Source organism: Struthio camelus, chromosome 1 (genome assembly GCF_040807025.1).
Source record: "Struthio camelus isolate bStrCam1 chromosome 1, bStrCam1.hap1, whole genome shotgun sequence".
In the NCBI taxonomy this organism is placed as follows: Eukaryota; Metazoa; Chordata; class Aves; order Struthioniformes; family Struthionidae; genus Struthio; species Struthio camelus.
In genome coordinates this window covers 144685284-144705315 of record NC_090942.1, presented here as the reverse complement: position 1 = coordinate 144705315, position 20032 = coordinate 144685284, and the positions used below count along the sequence as shown (strand labels likewise).

Here is a 20032-nt window from a genome sequence, read left to right as displayed (position 1 = left end):
CTATACATTAATTGCACTCCAAGGACCACAAATGTTTTATGAATTTTAGCCACCATGGTTAGTTAAGATTTTCTCAAGGCAAATAAGTTAGGAAAGCTGAAAACTAAAGCCATAAACTTGTCCCGTCTTATACCACAAATCAAACATTCTGGCCCCCATATGCTTTCAAAGCAAATCCCAGTCCCAGCATTATGGCTTTCAGGAAGGGCGCCTCACATGTATGGGCTAGCTCCAGGCTATTTTCTGCCCTAAGCAAGTAGCATCTCTGTCTTAAGCATATTTGCACTCACACAGCAGTCATTCAATATTTTGCTGCACTGGATAATCTACTACATTAGTTCAAAGTGTGAGAATAGAATTGGTCAAAATCAGGTACAAAGTTACTGGTTTTCATGTCTATTTTACTTGTCCTATATCTGAGAAAAAGGAACAATGGAAACTGAGAAAGAAAATCTGTGATACAATCTCTGAGAAATCAGATCCTGACCTACATATTGTAACAATGTTGCATTACCTTCTTGTATGCTCTTAATTTTCATTTTTTGACAGAAGGTAATTTAAACTATAATTCTGTTAATCTTTAATGGCATATAAGTAACTCATATACATATGTTAACCGTTATAAATAGTATATATAACAATACAACACTTGTTAATGTTGCATTCTTTTGCTTGCTCAAATAAACTGAGGATTTCTTTTTTACCCATTTTTCCACTTAAAATCACAGATAACAATTATACAGCTAAAAAATTCTTGCTATAAAAAACTAATACTGACCCTTTACCTTTGATAGGATGATCACATAATTTATATATAAAACACATATATGCCGACTACTAGGTTCTATTTTCAGTCAGGACTCTGTCTTATGAAGTTATATAATCAGGTTTCAAGAGTAGAAAAAAGAAGGTAAGTAGCTATTGACAGTGATTTCAATTCAAAAAAAAAAAAAAAAGGAGAGAGCTATGTTGATTGTTTTATGCAAAGAAAGACATTCAAAATAAAAATACTTCACTCTTTCAATACCTCCGGAATTCTTCTAATGATTTTGTTTCAGTACTTGCACTACGAACTTTGTGAAATATCTGAACACAAGAGACCAGATAAATTCCAGACACACATCATCTAGAGATTTACGGATTTCTCAGTCAAAATTCTTGTTAGCTCTTCTACTGGTGGACAATAGGCCTCAGTGCTTGCCCCACAGGACTTGTCACCTAGGCATGGTATCTGAAGAGAGAACCAGTAACAGCCCTAAGGGCCAGGGCTCTGAAGGCACTGAAAAGCCTTACCTGCCCTGACCAGGCTCATGCAGGGCCTTCACCCACACCCCTGGCCGTGGGCCCAGAGGGTCCCCAGGGCCCTCAGTTGCTGCTCGAGCTGTGCTGTGGGGAGCTTCATGCCCAGGCCCATGCCCAGCCCCTGACTCCACTGCCCTGACATGCTCATGGGGCTTCTGGATTGACCTCAGACCTGACTCCTCACCTTGCCCAGTTGGACAATGGCCGAGAGGGGGAAAGATCCCACTCCTAGCCCTGTCCTGGCCCTGATTGGGTGAGGTGGGACAGCGCTTGTCAGAAAGGGCACTGCCCTGTGCAGTGGGTCCTGGCTCGTCCTCCCCAGCAGGGCAGTCCTGCTCCTGCTGATACCTGACACTAGCTGTGGCCAGCTGCTACCTGTTACTAGAAACTCCTCCTCAAGTACTGTCTTGCTTTTCGATTTCTGCTGCTGTCCGTAAGGACAGAAAGCAGCAGTGGGCAACTGAGTTTGGGTACTGTTTCCTCATTCTCTCTCCATCCTGACTTTGGAACGCTTTTCTGGCCATGCCGCACAAAGTGGCCAAACGAAGCTTTATTCTGTGCTCAGGGAGCAGCAACAGGTCCTACTCCCCCGAGACCCATACTGCAGGAGGCTGTAAGACCACTATAAGAAAAAGAAATGTAGAATAAACTAATGAGAAAATTGCCAAGGTGGAAGGAAAGACAAGTGATCCAGATGATATGGACAGAGAGAAGATTAGGCAGGGAAAACAATCAACAAATAGGAAAAAAAAAAGGAGGAAATTAAAAAAAAAAAGAAGATAAGAATGACAAATAAACAAGAATTAAAGCATTACCAGCATGGAAAGAAGTAAAAATGACAACATGAAGGGAAGCGGAAGTCTTCGGTTAATATATATACTAAAGATAACATACAGCTGTAGAAGATTTGACTTAATAAACAAAGTTCATCCGTATTAATTCAAGGGTGTTTGTGGAGTGTCTGTTGTTGTATGGCATTATTTCAAACAGGGGGTGAAAGCAGGACAGGAAAGGTGAAATTTTTCACGATTCATTATTGTCCTGGGATTAAATTCACTATCTGATCTCTTATCTAGGGAATCATATCACGAAAAGTTGGTTCTGTGGGTACAAAATCCACTAATACAGCATATTTTATTTTTCCGTGTACCTTAACAGCAGCACACATGAAGCTTGCGTTTCTCATTCATGTAAATATAGACACATAGATTTTATTAAAGTCCTCTTGTACACATAAAGAAACACACTTTTGGCTAGTACACTAAATATAGCTATCTATCTTAGCCCCACAGTCTGACCTGTGATAGACCTGCAGCCTTTGACAGCCAGCACTAAAGTGTAAATGAACAGCAGCAATAAGTGCATTAACAGAGGCAAGGTATATACCATAAAAAAAGCAATTCTAAGATTATAAATATATGAATTAAGACCTTTATTTATTGTAATATGTTCTAGTTATTAACCATTGTTGTCGTTGTTATCCAATTAAGTGGCAGAAGAAGCAATCAAGGTTTTTAACAATTTCTTATTACACAGTTATATTCAAAAAGTTAAGTAATAAAGCACATATCGATATTTTGTTATACGTCTAAGGAAGAAGTGGTCTCTCATAGATTGTATTAGCCAGAAAATATCCCACAACTTTCCGTTTGTTGAACTATTACTAGATAAATTACTGTTTTAATCAAGTTAGTTTCACACATGGAACATATACACACTTATACACACAGAAAGATACATAGAACAGTTTTCAGTAAGAGTATCAAAAGATCAAGAAATAGATTATATATAGATAACTTGCTATCTATAAATTCATGAAACAGCAGATGTACATCTTTAAAAAGAATGGAAATAAAGAATACATAGACTAAATAGAGAATCACAAATTGCAATTAGAGATTAATCTTCAATATGAAACAGCATGTATATTACAAATGTTTTAGACAGATACTAAAACAATTTTTTTTGTTGGATGCACATCTATATGCATCCAGTCAACTATTTTATATACCTTTACATACTGAGTCTAGAAGAAAAAAGGTACTTGTCTTGTTGCTATTATTTATTATCAATCAGCAGGAGTTGCCTCTACCAACCTAGGTGCTATTTGAAATAATGAACAGTGGAACGCAGCAAAAGCACATTTCCCTTTACCACATTTTGACCACAAGGTAACTGTTTACAAATGCATAATCTTTTCTGCCTTGTTAATTGCCATGTGAAAGAAAACTGCAGGCTATTTCTAGACCCACCTCTGGACTGGAAAAAAGTGTGACTGAGTGACTGAGTAACAGAAAGTTAGGCATGTTGGACACATGTTTTGGATGAATTGATGAGTTGCCGTATGAGATAGTTCTGCTCTCCACTGACTTCAGGGAGAATTTCCCAATGTCTAGGTTAGGTAAGACAGCCTTTAGAGAGTGAAATTAAGGAAAGTAAATCCTACTTTTTCTCTTTTTCTTCTTTTTTTTTTTTTTTTTACTTCTTGAAATGTTAGAAAAAATGTGCACAAATGGGCTTGTAAATACAATAACTAGCTGGAAGCATCACTCACTGAAACAACCAAAAATATGTTCAATTTAAAATGACAGCTTTTAGCAACTTAACACATGAAAAGAAGTCAAAGAAGGCCTGAAATCATACACTTTCATACATGCATTTTTTTTGTTGGTACAGTAGTGTAATTTGAGGCTAACGAAACATTTATGGCCTTTGAAGTAAATGTAGATTGAAGTTAACACTGATGTGCATCTACTAAAAACATCATTTATACTTGATTATGAATGTAAGCCCCAAGCCACAGTTTGAGATGCTTGAACAGTGTATGAATCAGGCCTTCAGGGCAAACCTGATGTTTACTAGGATCTACAGTTAGCACTTACTGATTTTTCCACCTTGAGCAGCTAAGTTTGTCGGTAGCTCTACACTAATATTGTACCTGCTGGGGAAATCTGAGACAAAGCTTACAATGTCTTCTTTGCTGCACGGTCTGATAGCACACTCTAAAGTGATTTCAAGTTTTTGTGACCTACTTGCGGGGATCATGGACAGTGACAAGGAAATCAAATACAAATATAAATGATATGAACCCAGGAGAGAGAAGACTACACAGATCTCCTGGGATTTCGCTGGTTTTATCTAAACTGACTAGTACACTACTGCACATCTCAACTTTCAGTCTCTTATCATCTCTCTGTCTCTCCCTTCTGTCCAAATCCCCTGGGGCAAGTTTTTTGATGGTCTCATCCCAATACAGGGTCAGGGGATGGGCAGGATATATTCCCACGTTCTGCTGCTTAGATATATGCTCTGAGAGCACACAGTTGTCTTAATTAGCTGAACCTTAATCACTAGAACAAAAATTGTAAATAATATAAACATTATAATTTCAGATTCTCCCTATAGTGATATTTTGTTTAATATTTAGTGCACTTTACAGAATATTGGGATGTCACAAATATTTCATTTACCAAAAACATGAAATGTGGTTTTTCTTCTTTCCCTTCTCTCCCCTCCTTGAAAGATGTCAGCTGGGAGGTTCTAAAATAAGAGTTTTTTTCCTCTTTTAATAAAAGTAATGAAAAATCCTGTTTTAACTATAAACACCATTCTAGAATAAATGAATGCAGTGGCAGGAGATCATAAATAAGAATGAGCCAGGGATAGCAATTTGTGAATAAACTCTTAGTATTATTTTTAACAATGCATTTATAGAATTTGGAAATTTAATAAAGAATTAATGACACAGTCATTTTCTGTAAAAGCTCTTCCCATACCAGGTTTAAAACTCTGGCAGTAACAAATTCAGCATTGCAATCTGTGACCCACCAAAAAACCCCTACAACACAAGAAGGATCACAGTAGATCTGCAAGGAGGAGGTGCCCCTGAAGCTCAGGAATAACGTAGGGTGTGACTCGTTAACCACAGCTGTTGCACAGAAAACTGACTTTATCTCAACACAAAGGGAACCTGAAGGTGTCCTTTGTTTTAGACAAACCTCTGTGTCAGTTGAGTGGGCCAAATGACTACACCCCAGCTGAGTGGATCAACTGGTGTAAATGTTGCTCCCTGAGTTCATCAAGAGTGTGAATGTCTCCCTGAGTTAGCCAGACCAGCATGGGAGAAAGTGTATGTGCAGCTCAGCCCAATACAGAGCATAAAAATTGAACAATTAATGAAAGAATTTCAAAGAGAGCAGCAGGTTTGGGCTGGCTTCAACCCACGTATTTCTTCCTGGTGACTGGGAACATCCAGTGTCCTGATAGTGAGTATATAATACAGACTGTTAACGGGGATCACACTGGCATTGCGATTGAACTGTGTATTGCAATGGCTATATTTTGCTAAGTGTAACATACACTTGTATTGTGATTTTAGTTTAGTGCTGTATCACTCTGCTAAATCAAAAATCACATGTAACATCAAATATTATCAGATAAGTAAATTTTGATATTAAACATTATACCTTCCATGTGTGGAATATCTAAAAGAACCTGGTCAGAGAGTGTTGGACTCTGACATTACCTCGTAATCATTACTTTAATTATTCAAAACATTTGCTCAATAACATCAGAATAGTTGTTTCAAGTATCACCAAAAACGTATTATTGTTGTCTAACACCCCTTCACATGATATACAACTATGACTTTGTCAGGCTTTTTCCCAATTTCTAGGAATATTTTCTTCGTGCACTGAAATGAACTTAGCTTTATTTTTCCTCATGCTACATAAAGTTATTCAGAACAGTCAAACAAAACCACAGTGAAGAAAAACATAAAGGAACACCAGTCATGAGCTAATATGCAGTTTCTGGACTGGATTACTCCAAAATTGGTGGGAAGCTTAATAACTGAAATTAGCAAAAAATATATATTGTTAAATATTAAAACTTAGTCCATGGCAAAGTGTAGCTTCAAATTAGCATGCAGCAGAGTCTTATGAGGTAAATCATTTGTCACAATAAAAGCTATGTGTTTATCTTTGGGATTTTTGGAAGCAATTTCACAGTAAGACGAGATTCCAATAGTGTATTCATTATGCTAATTGCCCACACACAGGAGAAAAATTACAAATATTCACCTGTGACACGACAACATATTTAAAAAAAAAAAATCTAATTCATCATTATAAACTTCACTAGGGATGAGAGAGCACTGAAATCAACCAAACTCTGTCTACGGAGTATACGAACTGCATATCTGCATTGCTACTGCATTAACCTACTTATATATTGGTATGATTCCTGTAGTGTAGGTTACTGTGCAATCAGAGCAATTCAACAGGTAATATGGCCTAGAGGGATTTTTAGTGATTCAGAATACCGTTTTTTGGTCATGTTTCTTTTACTTAACTTTCTAATGTATCTCTCATTGCGAATACTCAGATGAGGATTTGAAGAGTAGAAATGAAAAGAAAGTCAAATATCAGCAATACAAAATTAAGAATTATGTTTTGTTTTTTCTTAAAGTGAAACCAAATGTAAACGATATAAACAACACCGTGGAACTTGAAGTTAGTCTCAAGCCATACTAGTTCTAGTATGGCTAGAATTAACTCAGGACAAAGGTAGGTCATTCTTTTTCTCAATATAGAAAGAAAAGGCACAAATCAATATAAATGTTATACAAACATTCAAATAATCAACTTTTTTCAGCTGACACACTGCATTTATCCTTTTCTGAGTATCCCCAGAAAGTCTCTCAGATAAGCTGTGAAAACGTTAGCAGATCCCTCAGGTAAGAAACTGCAATCACTGTTCACTTTTCAGAAAATTGATACACATTCATCTTGTATCATTGCTTCTTTCCTGCAGCTACCCTCTTATTCTGAATTTCTAAATCTCGTACGCTATCTAAAAGAATGATGGGATTATGAGAAAAGGCTGTGCAGTCTGGTCCCTAAATTGTTTTTGAAAACTGCAATGCTCTCAATAATAAAAACAATTTGAAAAGCAAGTGGAAGGAAATCAAAAGAGTGACTATCACTCCTTTCCAAGAAAAGCAAAAGAAATACATTTCTAAAACATTCTATAAAAAGTCAGGTGTTTGGATATAAAATATAAAAACTTTTGCTGAACAGCCTCAGATATGGTCTTCCATTACTTTTTTCTGTATTTAAAATCATAAAAAACATTATGTCCAGGAGGGCAGAAGACTAAGAGGAAATGCTCAGTTAGACTGTTGTGCTTATCTTTCTGACTTTTAAATTCTACCTTTGACTGCTATTGCACATAGGATGCATAGAAAAATTTCAGTGATCAGGTAGTTCTGATGATACTTTCTGCTTCTTGAGGTAAATTGATAAAGATTGCAAAGAAGTATGAGTTATCAGTATAAGGAGAAAAAGAAAAAACCTGCATAAACTGTTTAACTTCTTTAAAATTACTAATTATCTCAAACTTTCATTGTGTATTCCAGTCAGATCCAAATTTGACGACTCATGATATGAATCTGAGCTTCTCATGACCGAATGGGCACTGTAGCCTGAAGCCTTCAAAATGCCTGAAGCCAGAAAGCCAGAGAGGTCATGACACATTCTCACATAATACAGCAAAAATGAATTCTGATTGCAAGCCGTTGCTTGCAATCTATGCACTTTCTAAGCTTTTATTCTTTAGAAAGTCTCATGTTTAAAATATAACCATGAGTGATGATCACAACACACGTCGATTTGGTAATCTTTGTCTAAACATGGCTGCAAAGTCTAAGAAAATTCTACTCAAGCATATATTTTAGGAGAATGAACAAAAATAGCATCAGTACAGCCTAGCAGGATCCTTGACTTCATTGCCAGTTCTTCCTTCTGACATGACCGTGTAAAAGAAATGTAGCTTTATTTGGGTTTCCCTTTATTTCCCTGCTGCACCTTCCTTTTCAAAAATGCAAATGTTTTATTCAAAAATAAAACATTATGGTCTGAAAGAGAATGTTCTACACTGAGTTTCTGTAATGCAAATGCTCCTATAGAGAAAAAATTCTTGCTCCTGGAGTAAAAAATTCAACTATGAGTATAATAAATGAAATATATACAATAACCACTGGTTTACATATTTCTTTAGGTTTCTAGAATAATCTTTTTAATTTGACTCACCTTACACAAATACCAAAGATCACCACCCACTATGGCTCCAAGATAGAAAAAAATATGGAACAGGCTTAACTTCTCACCAGTGAGAAAGATCAAACCACTGAAAAGGAAAATTCTTAAGGGGTTCTATCAGTTTTGCCTAAATTTTCATTAGGAAACCCATCTCCTTCCTCTCTTCCTGTCTTCTCCATTAAGCCTATGCACTGCCTCCCAAAGGATGAGAGAAACTAAAATCCTAGTCTGCTCCAACTCGAAAGGAACTCATTGTTAGGCAATGTGATTGATCTCTTTAATGGGAGATTGGGCTCTTTAATGATTAGGATTTGATTTCTTCCTGTTGTCTTTCCAGTACAAGAAGAAAAAACACTACCCATGGTACAATAGCTAAAAACTGGGTAGGAAAAGAAAATTAAACCAGCCGGGCATGTAGCTTTCCACACCCCAACATATTATATAGCAGAATAACAGTTGCTGTTCTGCTATTATACACGTCCATAATACTGAATCAAGCAGAAGATAGAGGTTTAATGACATTTTCATTGCAGTACCTACTTCAGTGACCAGTGATGATACCTTCTTCATTTATATGACAATGGCACATTGACCCACATCCTGGAAATGGGTGAGCTGAATGACTACCCTTGAATACATGAAGTAGTTTAAACCCACACCTCTCATCTTTCATGTTACAAGCATTAGATCTCAAATTGAGCTTTTTCTCCATGAAGTTTGCTTTCTTTTTGACAGTGGATGACTTCATCAGCAGAAGGGAAGAATGTCCTATAAATTCTGGTTTTGTGCGGCTCTCTTCCTGCCTGACTTTAAGGGCTTTCTCCTGTAAATGCCAGCCTAAGCCCTTTATATTTAGGAGGAGAGACAGCTCTTCTTAGCAAGAGAACTCTCCATACAGTATTACAGAGGATGGAGGTCATCACGGTTACTAGCCAGATGAGAACAAGATGTTTTCTTCTCTTAGGAGATGAGAACAAGGCAACCATTCATATCCTGCTTTCCGGCTTCCTCTCTCCCCACCAAACACACAGCTTAAGAGCCTGCCTAGGAGACAGTCCATGTCATGTACTCTGTTTAATGTGCTGTGTATGCTGAATTCATATTGAAGTGCCAAACTCAACTTATCAGTGGATCTAGGCACTTAACTGGGATTTGTAGATTCTGTTCTGTAATGTGGACACCTAAGAGCTAGGCAGCATCACGCAGATTACTATCATACAAAAGTCCCCATACAGAACTAGATCTCAGTCTGTTTTTAAGCCACCACAGTAGCACTGGAGTTTAGGTCTAAGTAGTAAATTAAACAGATCTAGAGCATGGGCTCAAGCACAGGACTGCCACAACATTCATACTATGTAGTTGTGAGCAAACTCCCTTGCACAATGTCACCTAACAGTTTCTAAGCCAACGCGCTAGCATGATCAAGGAATCGGAGCAGAAGTTGCCCTCAACAGGCAGTACAAATAAGGCAATCCTTTCCTAGAGGTAAGAAAGATTTTAACTATAGGGATGCAAGTTGTTCTGTGCTACATGGCCCCGGGGCCAGAGAACAGGAGCTGGACATTTTTATTTACTACTAGACATAGCTTCATGGGCAGAACCAGACATTTTTCTCCCCCCTCCCTCAGAGCTTGAAGCCCAAGATTGCCCATACTTGCTTTTATTTAGTGTACAGGCTATCCCTTTTTTGCCTAGATATGGAAAATAATAACAAAATGAGAGGAATCCCTCCAGGAACCTCATGAAATCTAGCCATCATTTGACATCACAAATGTTGACAAATCCATAATACAAGAGTATATAAACTTTAAAAATAGCAGGACAAGTTTGTAAAAAGACAGTGAAAGCTAAGTAATATTAAAGAATTATCCAGAGTCTGACAATAAAATCTAGAAATCTGGGAAACAGACTTCTGGTGGCGGAAGTTTCATTCCCTTGGGACATTTGAAATTAAGTTACACAAAGTACCAAGAAGATGCACCACAAAGAAAAATTTGATACACACACAAGCCTGAACAAAATGTCCTAGTATCAATGATTTGGGGGAACACTACATTAACAAAACAAAAATAAAACTCATAAAATCTAAACAGATTTCTTAAAATGATTTGCTTGACAGCCCTTATCATTCTACTGCAAGCATAACAATTTTAAAATGATCATATGTTTAGCTAATTAAATTTTCTTGCATCAATGTCTTTTCAGAACTTATAACTTAGTATATCATATTTGCTTTGTAGTGTGTAGAACTGGTATCAAAACAGAAAAGGAAAGCCAACAATGAATCTGGGAATTGGTCATTTCTCCTCCTCCTGCTCACCCTACCACCACCATTAGTGGAACTTTCCAGTGTTACCTAGCACCATGAAAAGGTACTTCCTCTACTTTGGACCCCTCACAGCTCGTCACTAAAGCTAGTATTGTTCTCACTGATGTTAGTGTTGTTCTCACTAATGTTATCTGGCAAAGTTAAGTTACACGTTCTGTCTGAACCACAGGCTACACTTCACACAGATATTATTCCTACTGTAGCAGTGTCTGACATTAAAAACAAGATGAGCCAAATCACCATAAAAACATTCTAAAGCATATGTTTAAGGAGCCCAAGTCATTGGACATGTAACTCTTGGACGGCTGAAGTATGGCAAGATGATTTCTTCCCTCACCTATTATCAATATACACAGAAATATTCCTTAAACTATGATACAGAAATAAAGGAAAGTTGTCATTTTCCTGTGAATTTCATATGTGAACCAAGCCCCCAGGACTAAAATCAGAAAGAACATAGTCTAGTTTGAGTTTCTAAAAGTTTTTGTTGGTTGTCTGACTAGTTCTGCTGATGGTTCAAACATGATGTGGAGTCCACTGGTAGATCAAAGATGACGTGAAATGCATTGGTAAGAAGTAAGTATAGAGGATTTAGACAGAACTTCAGCCTTTTTCTCTCATAACCTTCAAATCTTTTTATCCTCTAATATTAACTTATTTTTCATAGCTTCTCTGTGTTATTTTGAAAACTCTACTGCATGATACCTTCCCTGAAGCAAAGTCATCTCTCACTGAAAAAGGTTATCAGTTTATTTCCACCAGCTACACCTAACATTAGTCTTTACTAACATAAAATTGATAGATTTGAGGGAATATTATGTTACAAACGTATGGTTATTTTGCTTCTCTTTCTCAAACAGAAAACATATCCCTCTTCTGATATGTTTCCCATAACTTTTTGAGGCAATAAGCACTATTTATGGATAACTTTCTAATGGAACCAGCGTGACATTGTTACATATCATCTTATTTAGAACCCTACCTGTTTTTTTAAAGAACACGAAAAACTACATGGGACTTTCATAACTGCAAACAGATACAGAAATTAATCCTATGATTTTTCAAAGATTTCTTTGACCATTTAATACATCATTATATACATAATACTACCTTCTTAAACTAAACATACTCTAGGTTTTTACATGATATAAGATTCTGATCACAGTTGAGAAAACAGAGCAGAAGAAGGTGAGCAAATACACTGGCACATTATATGAGAGGGAATAAATTTTAACAGTATGACTTTATGACAAAATATTATGTCCCACTATCTTTCTAAGGTCTTTCTAAGACCTTTCTTATTCTTGTTTTCTCCTGCTTCAAAATCTGCCCTCTTATCAAAATATCTCTACAAATTTTGTCTTTTGCACATGGTGTCTCAGTTTCATGTCTGATTCCCATATCTTTCTCACTGTGTGCATTCCACTAACTTGTTCTTTTCTCCAAATTACAACTCCTTCCTAGAGGTCTCTTTTTCTCCATGGTTATTTCTCTCCAGCTTCCTTTCTTCCCTTTTTATATATATGTAAGATATGTACAGAAACATATGCACCTATTTCTCACATTCTTCAATTCAGTCAACATAGAATAGATTTTATTTATTTTGTAAAGGGTTTCTGATTTTTTGTTTGGTTGGTTGGTTGGTTTTTTGCTTTTTAACATATTCATATGGGATGACACAGCAGAAACAATAGAATCAAAAACAATTTGTAGCTCTCAAGTTGACTAGGAAGAACTGATCTATTTTTATTTTGCTAGGTCAGCTGATTTAGGTCAGGATTGAAAAATTATACCTTGCCACATGGCAAGAGTTACAGCTTCCTGTGTGCTACCATTATATCATCTTAAGAAATCCTACTAATAAAACATAATATCAACCAAAAATATCTACCACAAACTAATGCAGTCAATTAATAGAACAGATGGAGGTCAGGGCAGACAATTAAATCCCTTTGACAGAGGAGAAGATTATTCTACTTCATATTGGAGATATGTCAGTAATTCCTGTCTGATCTGACTTACACTTTTATTCATCAAAATAATTCCTTCTATAATGCTTTATTTGGCAGGAGAGAGAGAGCTATCATCTAAAGGCATTGCTTGCTGTTCTCTATAATTATTTATTTTTAAGGTGGTGGGAAAGCGCACATATGTTTCGTCAGCAGTATTTTTACTGATTCTAGAACAAGAAAATCAAATATCCTCTTTGCTTTTGTTTAGACAGCTGCTACTCTTCTTGAAGTCTGCCCCCTCAAAGGGATGATATAACTATCACCTTGGCAAGTTGCTAACCACTTTCCTTTTGGAATGTAATATTCTGGTCCATATGCATTAGAGAGAAGATTCTCTCTAATGAATCATTCTTCATTCATCATTTCTCTGACTCCAATTTCTTGGCATACTGAAACCTGAAAACTATTTCAGCATATCTGTAACACTTATCTTTCCTAAATGCTGGCACCAAGATGGTTGTCTTTCTATATATCAGGTATATCAGGTCTATCTATATACCAGGCACTGGTAATGCTAAAAATTACAAGTGCTGTTCTAACATTCTGGCAATATTGATTATATAGTTCACATTTCCAAACACTTTGCTGATTACCTGCCTATGCATTAAACCCCTAAGTCATAAACAGCAATAGTTAAAAACTATGTAGTTATGAATTTAAATAAAATTCTTCATGAATTGACTTTAAAAAAATCCATATTAAATGAACCCAAATTTGTTTCTGACTACAATTCACTTGAAAAAACAAACAAACAAACATAATCCAATGTTACAGTCCAGAACATCATCATATCAAAGTCAAAAGGTGTGACAACTCTCTAATCACTTGTTTTCAAACCAATTTTTAACATATTGTGGTAATATCTAGAAGTTACTGAGCTCAGAATCCTGTTGTGCTAATACTGCATAATATTTTAACGCACTGAAGAGTCTGTACTCTAAAAGACGATGAAGTTGCCAAAACAGTGGGTTTTTTATTCATAAGTTATAAATTCATCCAAAACTCATATTGTGCGGTCACTTTACCTTCGTGGTGCATATAAATTGTTTGAACTAAAATATTATGTGTAGTCCACTGATAACATTACTCACTTTTCTGTTCTACTACAATGTGGAGATAACAATGACCATGACTCACATGAGGTTTAAGAAATTATTTTATACTGTTTCTTGTATTTATTTTAAGATTTCAGATTTTGGTATATTAATTGTGATAGCACTACTCATGACCAGACAGAATAAAACACCTCTGTTTTTGCACTGCTTAATATCTTGATTAGCAGTCATCATTATGCGCTGAGTTCCCAGACTAATACTGCATTATGACACAATGTGATTTCGACCAATTCCCAAATTAGGCAATTTCATCTCTTCAATTTCAATAAGCTCTTAAGCCTGGAGGTGCCAAAGTTCGTTTTGTTGGCTACCCATCAAAGAGTTACCTCTTCAAGCTGTTTTAAGATTGGACAAAGTTTTTTCTTGCTTTAATTCGTCAAATTTATTTGTTAAGTGTTCAGCAATTAAAATAACAAACTCCTTCCCCTTCAATCCCTTGTTTACAGCAGATAAGAAGCATTCTTGAATTAATATCTCTTTCCAGAAATTTCTAGCCAGGCCAACTTAAAACACTTTTCTTGTGTTTGTAATTCCATTACTAAGTTTGAGGTATCAGATGTGTTTTGCAAAATCACTTCTGCAATATGATGAATTTTAGTGCTACTGTTTCGCTACCTTGACAGATTTAGGGGGAGAGCTATTCTTTATTTTGCCAGGCGTTCTCTTTAAGCACAAATATATATATTTCCCTTGGTGATGAGGGAACATCCCACTGAATGACAGTCTTGCATAAAGGCTGTATATCAAGGTTCATAGATTATTCTCAAAATATTTATCGCTTCCATTTTATGACTCGTCTCACATATCCTCCTTCATGACATTCCATGAATAGCAGCACTCTGAAGATGTTGAGCAAATTATGGTGGCAAAATAAGGATGATGGTGCTAGAGGAGGGCAAAGAATCTCTGCCTTTTCTTGTGCTGTTATAGAAATATTTTTGCTAGAAACCCTGCCATTAGCATCTATCCTTGCAAAAAGTGATGCTGCAAAAAGTGGGATACATATTGTGGTTTCACATTGTGGTTAATTATTTTTCTTCTAAACATTGTAGAAAAGTCAGCAGAACAACTGCTTGCACTGCATACAGATCTACAAAGAACCTGAAATGATGCCTCAGTACTGTAGTATCTCAAAATGCCTAAAAGTAGATTCAGAATTCTGTGTTTTTCTCATAGCTGGATTCATCCAAACTTTGCCTTACATGAACCCCAGAGAATACTTCAGCATGTTAAAGTGTACACTTTGGTTCTCAAAGTATTTGAAATCCTTCTTAAAGCATTTATTTGCTGTAAGTACAATTTTCTGATGCTGTTTTCGCTCAGCAACCCACAATACATAGTCCACTTTGATTTTTATTTCAAATTCCAGTCTTTGTGGAACATTATACACATGGTGGCTGATGTAGTGTATGTAGCATATACGTACAGTATCTCCTTTAGTTTTCTGAATGGCAAAATGTGTGACAAAACATTTAAAACATTGGGCCAAGAAATTGAAGCATAGCAGAAATTCACCTCTACTTTGTCAAAATGCATTCATTTATTCCTACATCACATTTTATTTTCTTTTTTTCCCCCTTACAGTACTTAGCCCCTTCTCAGTGGCCAAAGAACACAACTGTCCTTCCCATGCATGCAAAAATAAAACTTTCCAAAGTCACTTCTCTTTAGTATAACACATTCATACCAAGTACCTCACTGGTTGCTCCTTTCTCTGATCTCTGGTGGCAGATGCTATTTCAGAGCAACCAGTCAGAAGCACTGGGACTGGTATCAGATATATATTTATATGTAGAACAAAATAAGTTGGAGTTTCTGAGTCTGAATAAGCCACAGTACACGAAAAAAAATGTGAAAAGTTTGTAAATATTTTCCTGGTTAGACCTTAAAATGCTTGAGAGCAACGTGACGTTATTATAGTTTGCACTATGTTAAATTCTCAATCAATGATACTGATGGCGTCCTTTATAAATCAAAATTCTGTATGTTCTTCACTCTTTTTTAACAATATATTTTGCATCCTATTTAATAGCCAACACATATATTTGCAAATTTTCTGCAACCAAATACAAGCCTGTTCTACAGTCCTGCTGTTCACCTACAATTTGTCAAAAGGTAATTTCTTCTTTGATAGATCTACTAGTGTAACTAAGCCAAATGAATCTGTTTTGCACCTGTTTTATGAGATATGTTCAGACTTTCACACTGGGCAACGACCAATCATTTTGCATATTATTGCTGTGATTATACTGCCCAAGCTCCAGTATCCATGCTGGAAATTCTCATACATTTACTTTCCTTGTCAAGATCATCTACTGAGAACTCTTGCTTTGAAAATTAATAGACTCAGAGCACAGCTTCTGTATTATCATCAGAGCTGTGTCCTCCAGCTGTGTGTTCTTTAACAAATCCTGCTTTTGAATCAGTTTATAATTTATGTTGAGAATAATAGATATGAATTTGTTGTACCTATATGTAGCACATTAGCTCACCTATTCTCACCTTTGCTTTTTGTTGTGATGGCTTCTAAGTTTAAGGAAAATACATTTTAGTTCTGCCATTTGATGAACCTTGTATTACACCATCACACCACTGCACTCGGTCAGATGCTTTTCACTAATATTTTCATAAAAATACTAAAATAAAAATGGTTTCAGTAGCCTTTACAATATTTACTTTACATTTCATTTGGCCTAATACAGTATATTTGTTGTAATTATCTTTCTTTAACCAGAACTGTAGTTACAATGCACATTGTCAGTCTCTAATAATCCATCCCCTACACTTTTCAACTGACTGATCATCATTATATAAGCCAAAAATATAAAGGTCTTATTTTTTTTTTCTTTTTCCTTTTTGCTAGCTTCAGTTAACGAAACAGGAAGGTAGCTACTGTTATTTAAAATCGATAGGAAGAAAAGTTGAACTGCTCTTAAATGAAGATGTCTAGATGTAACACTGCTTCTCAGATAAATTACTATAATCTTTAAAAGAAAATATATTGAAATGCTTGGGTCATATGTAATAAAAATATTTTTTCACATACAATTTGTGTTTTGCCATCACTGGAAAAAATATTTATAAGCATATCTTTGCTAATGAACAATAGTCGTCAAACTGACTTGTTTACTTACATGCCTGGAGTATCAGACAGTTTCTAAGGTAAAGACTCATTCAAACAAGCCAATCAATTATCAATCAAAGGACAAATTAAAAGATTTCAAATTTCATAAGGAAAGCTTGCATTTTCAAAGTAGAATAACACAGAAATATATAATTTGAGATAAATCTTTTAAAGAATGAATTATAGCTAAACTGAAGTTAGTTTATATTCCGTTTATGCTGTGATGTGATTTTAATCAGCAAGTACTACAAATCAGAGACATTTCTTCAAAAGTTTTCTTATATTTATAGGTTTGATAATTCATCCTTCATACCCTTGTCGAAAGTCTTATATTTGAGGGATTTTTTTTTTCTTGTCAATGAAGAAAATAACACATGTGATTCTCCAAAGTGAGCAAGACTAAAGTCCTTGGATCAGAATAAGATGAATTTTAGATGTATAGATAACTTAATTTTCCCAAAGAATGTTGGTAATGTGCACGCATTCAACTCACAAAACGCATTCCAGTGTAAAAGACAGGAAGGCCATTACGTGAGTTTGGGTAGCATTCAGATCAGCTTCAGAAAGGCAAAGCTGGTCATGGAGATAACTTTTGTTGCTACAAAGACTTCTTTATATTCTTTGAATTACTAATTATAAATAGAGAGCAATTGTTTTGCAATGTGTTTTTCCAAAAAAAAAAAAAAAGAAACTAATTGGAAACTACCTATGGTAATAGCTATTTTTTGGTAATAACACTCATTAAAAATAGGTGTATTTCATTTGCCTACTAATGTGTTATTTCCTGGAGTCCTTTCTATCCCTCTCTCAGGTTTAAATTTCAAGTCATACTTTGTTTATGTGAGTGCACATGTATGCATGCATGCGTAAAATACATCATTTTTGACAGGGAGGATGACAGATGGAAAAAGGCAGTTTTTAAAGCTCCATACAAAGCTTTGTGTACTTTATATACCAAAATATTACTAAACTAGGAATAGCAAAAATGAAAGAAAGAAAATTCAGATTATTGAAACTCTTCAACAGCATTTCACAATTGAGACAAAATCATACAGTAACAGTCAGATTGCTCATTATTCATGGAGAATTTTCAAGCGCTTGCATCTCGTTCTTGGTTTTGAACCAAACTCATGAGATAGCTCTACCGGTAAGAGTAGTCGCAGTGATATCACTTACATATTTTTAAAGCAAATCACAGTCTCATATCATAGAAGCAATCCAACTTTTAAACAATATTAACTCCAATGACTGCAAAATACATTATAATTAACTGAGTGATTTAGTACCTATTTTGTTCCACCATGGAGAACTAGAACAGAATTTGAATAGATATTTGGTAGCAGATTACTAATTTCTTATACCAACACAGATTGTAGAATTTTAAGGTAATAAATAGCAACTTTGAGAATCAAACTTCATCACTTATTTTCTAAAGTCATTTTGAAACATATGAAAAATTAAGTCGATGTTGCTAACTTTCTGCGAATAACAATGTAAGGTTTATATCCACATTCATGCTGTGTGCACACGTGTGTGAACCTCTGTCACTACCAACACAGCTGTAACCAGACGAAAAAGAACTGCACTAGTCCATCTGTGTTGAGAAAAAGTAGAGACTATAATGCCCGAAAACAGATAAAATCTTTTTTTTTTTCTTTAACCTAAGTAAAGTCATCTGCACAAAGATAATTCTGAACCTTTTTTTTCCAGGCAGTGGATAGTAATATTACCACATTTGTATTGTGTTCCCTTTTTTAAGCTTTTTCCCCGGGAAAGAACAATGGAAAGTAATGATGAAAGAGAGGTGTTTTTGGATAATGAAAACTTGCAGAAAGGGTATTTCAGATACTTTCTGCTTTTATATTAAAAGATCAATAGAAACATGTTGCTTTTACATACTTTATTCACAATTTCAATAGAAAATCAAAACAAAATTCTGTTTTAAAATATACAGCTGAACAATAGTTTGGGATTTGGGTCTAATTTGACATGCAATTAAAGCTAAATACATTTTATATTCACCGATACAAACAAACATATTTTCCTTCAGAATCACATAATAATTTTCTGTTCTAAGATAATTCCATACATAAGCACTTTGAATTCCTGCTGGCAAAAGCAGTTTTATTTAGGGGTTTTCTTTGTTTTTTTGTTTGTTTAGTTGCTTGGTTGGGGGGTTTTTAAGAAAGAAATTTACCATCATTTTCCTAATCACTCAACAGCTGTATCAATTTGTTTTCAGGGCAGTGATTAGCATAGTTGTGGTAGACTACCTGCATTTGGCAAAGAATGAAAATAATTCAGTATTTTTCATGCTACATTGTTTCCCCAAGTGATACAATACTAGGATTTTTAAAGATACTTAGCCAAATGAAGTGTCCAGTAAGCTTTTCAAAAACATCACACAGACCGTTTTGCTCTCCTCCAGCCTTCTCTCCAACACTGGCATTCTCAAATTCATTCCTAACAATACGGAGCAGCTAGGCCTCCTCTTGTCAGCATTCATGTCACTTAGAAGACTTCTACCTCTTCAATCCTCTGCTTCCCCGAGATGCACTTCCATAGGGTGGAGGTTAAATCCAATAAATTCCATTACCCAGAATGGGATCCAGATAGTCTTCATGTGACTTACTATTTAACTCTAGAAGTGCCTAACCTCAGGGAATTTTGCCTGTTTTGCACTGTAATGTTCTCTGAGGCCCAAAATCACAAGAATTTGTGAACTTTTGGGTGCAACACTCAAAACCCCAGCGAGCATTTGAGGCATCTGAAAAGCTCACAGTTTGTATGTTTTCCATACAAACATAAAGATATGATTCCGTGCCTGCCCAGATGTCCAATATCTTGACTTGCTGCTTGCCTCACACATATGAATATTTTCAGATCCAAAACTAGGGATTACCTTCAGTTCCAGATAGCAGACACCTATCTTTGGTGTCTAAATGTAGTAGTCTATCTGTGAGCAAGGTGCCTAGCTAGTCAATAGGGATCTAGTCTGTTTAATTAAGTCTAGAAACAGTCAGAATATGAAAATGGAAATGCAGGTGCAT

General features: G+C 35.6%; 1 protein-coding gene across 11 annotated transcripts in view; it reads right to left on the bottom strand.

The window, feature by feature from the left end:
• NLGN4X (neuroligin 4 X-linked) overlaps positions 1-20032 on the bottom strand; it is a 190191-nt gene that overhangs the window by 134553 nt on the left and 35606 nt on the right. The gene's annotated exons all lie outside the window — the stretch shown is intronic.